The sequence below is a fragment of the Lygodium microphyllum genome, chromosome 10 (assembly GCF_053477565.2).
Source record: "Lygodium microphyllum isolate KBCC chromosome 10, Lygodium_microphyllum_v1.1.10, whole genome shotgun sequence".
In the NCBI taxonomy this organism is placed as follows: domain Eukaryota; kingdom Viridiplantae; phylum Streptophyta; class Polypodiopsida; order Schizaeales; family Lygodiaceae; genus Lygodium; species Lygodium microphyllum.
Window position 1 is genome coordinate 163,755,518 of NC_141144.1, and position 3,331 is coordinate 163,758,848.

Sequence of the window (3,331 nt, forward strand, 5' to 3'; positions counted from 1 at the left end):
CCTAACCTTAATTTAATACGAGTGCACTCTAAACTCATAAACGTCCATTAACTTAAATATGTATTTTGCGGAATCACCCGCCAATGGAATCACCCACATGCACATTAAATTAACATGACGCCCGAAAAGGACATGCATCCCCGTCAACTTCTCGCACAAGGAATCCACCTTGTGTACGACCTCGGCAAATAAATATAGTTTTACGAAATCCACCACAAAACCTCATGGAATCCACCGTGGAATTAAAAAAACTCACAGAATCCACCGTGGTCTCATGGAATCCACCGTGGAATATGCCTCTTGGCATCATTCAAGCCCCTTAATAATTAGACACAATCAAATTGATATCATATTTGACTATTTATTTGTTAAAATAAATATGCATTGTAGGTTACATCATGTGCTACTTTTTCAATTCACACATGTGCACATGTATAAAAATACACACATTTAAAAGACCACAAAAATACCTATACATGAACATGCATTCACATTATTAGATATGCTCAATGTTCCACCCACATAAGTGCCACCAATGATCCATGATGCTCTAAGTTGTAAGGTCCACATTATGAGGAGAATCCATGTGTGAGCCTATACATTGGTTGGATCTTGACTTGTATGTTAGACGAGATCTATGTGACTAGACTGTAGAAAGATGATCTTTGTGGATCTAGCCTTCAGGTTAGATAGAGTAGTTGTGCTATTAGCAACTCAAGGCACAATGCATTGAGTTACAAGGTGTGGGGGTTATCAGGGACCCCTAATTTAGGGTTCTTCAAAAGATGCCCATGGTTGGGGGAGTCTCAAAAGGGAGGCTAGTAGCTCCCCTTGATGGGGGTCCGAAGGGTAGTGCACCCAGCCTGAGGGTAAAGGAAATATTTCCTAACCAACTAGAGAAGGTTCATCATATGGTCGGACAAGCTAACCAGATTACTTTCCTAAGCTATAAAAGAAAGACCCCTCCAAAGCCATGTCAATCTATCTTTCACCTAGTCAAAATTCTTCCAGCTAGCCTTAAGCTCTTCACTTATCATTTTTTTGTGTAATGAAGGAGACCTAACTAATCTAACTAAGAGAGAGAAGAGAGAGAAAGACTGTGGAAGAAGGGGGGAGGAGAGAGAAAGACATGGATAAGAGAGAGAAAGAGAGGAAAGAGAGAAAGAAGAAGAGGAAGCCATGAAAGCTTGTGAAGGTGAAAAGAGAGATTCTTGATAATTCTTTGATACCTCAGAATACCCTCTTACACCTTATATACCATCAGTGTGATTGGTATATTCCCATGCCATGTTCCCGTGTCCCCTGCTCATTACAGTTTGGATCACCATCTAAGCTTCATAGTGGAAGTGCACGAGTGGACAAAGCCATCTTTATATTAGCTTGTTTGAAATTAAAACCGTTTTGGTTCTTCTCGTATTTACAGTGTATTCTGTACTCCTTGCTCAAATTATGATCGTTGTGCCATGTTGGAACACATCTAGACACAAAAACTACACCTAGGTGTACTCTAGATACCACAATATGAACATGAAAATTACTCGATTATGTCTTGTAAAGAACACAACTTTTATTTTTTACAACCAAAGTTACTAGTCTCCTTGTGCTCATAAATATGAAACAAGCAAGGCACAACCTTATAAGCATAAAAATCGTGTAATGCATGATTAGTGGACTTGGTCGACATCATTAATGAAGCTAGCTAGTATTGGCACATCACAATCAAATGGCTCAAACATTTCCTTTATTGGGACATAACAATCATGTAAACCAAACTCACACATACGAAACAAGACCAAGCCATTAAGAATCATCATCATGAAAGAAATAATATACTAGTAGGTAGTGCCTTGTACTACCTTGTACAAGCCATTCCCAGTAGTTGTTGACAACCCATTGGACATCAAATATCAACAACTTTGTATCAAGTTTGGGGTCATTTCTTGTTGATGGATATTTTTGAATCCTTATAAGCCCATTCACAAACAATATGACTATAGGCATGCACAGAGGTGAACATCATACCAATCTTGCATGCATGTGTGCATGTGTGTGCGCATTCATGCCGTGAGGAGTCCACCTTATAGAACATGTAAGATACCATGTGAGTTCAAAGGAAAGGGTAATTTATTTAGTAAAATTTACAAGATTATATTTATAAAAGGGGTTTTTAAAGTGTAATTTGAAAACAACCCGTAAGTTTAGTAAAGTAGAAGGGGTCATTTTATGTCCTTATAATATTTAAAGAAAGGATATTTCTTAATACCCTTTGAACGAATATTATATAGATGATTTCTTATAGGTGCACCCCCGAGGATTCATGCATGCATGCATGTGTGTGTTGATTAAGGATACTGTGCAATGAAAAAATATATATTCTTCATAGAACTTGATCTTGGCTATATCCATTTTAATGCCATTTAGAGATGCCACATGACCCAACATGATGTCATGTTTAACCTAGAATTGACACTTCAAGGGATTTAAAGATAGGTGCTATTACTAGCATCACTTGAAGACTAGTAAAAGATTTTCGAGTGATCCATCCCAACTAGAATGGACACAAAAATAATTAATAAACACCTCGAGCCAACATCTTAATCTAACCTTGAAAATATTATATATAAGCCTTTGTAAAATGGCTAGTGTATTTGAAATGCCAAAAGGCATGACAAATATAGGTGAATGCTCCTCCATTCAATGATGAAGGCATTCTTGCACTTACACCTAATTATAGCAAGAAAAGCCATCCAAGAAGCTATAAGCTTTCTTTTACCATGCATTCAATCATGTGGTCTATATATGGTAGTGGATAATGGTCTTTTTTGGTTGAAGTGTTTAGTTTCTTGTAGTTACTACATACTTGAACTTTGCTATGCTTCTTGAGTATCACGATAATGGGTGATAGCTAGTCTCATAGATGAATCATGCTTTTTGTAGTTTCTTGAGCTCCTTGACATGTGGTATGCATGGTGAGGATTCATGGAGTAGGATCATTGTTTTATTCACAAAAAATTATTTCTTATGTGTTATTGACAATACACTCAAAACGCATAACACACACGTAAGTTGTTTCTCCAATGCACTATTACTTATGTGATTTCTATATATAGCACAAAAAATCATTGTTTGCCAACACATGCTTGAGTTGATTGTAAAAATCCTTTTTGGTAAAGTGTGCAAACATGTGACAAGTACTTTCAAAACATTGTGACAAGTACTTTCAAAACATTCATCATGGAGCCATGGCATGTGAACAACCATGGGGTTCGCTACGTATTCCTTTTAAGGTCAACACACATTTATATTGTTCATATGCTTAAGAAAAGTTGAT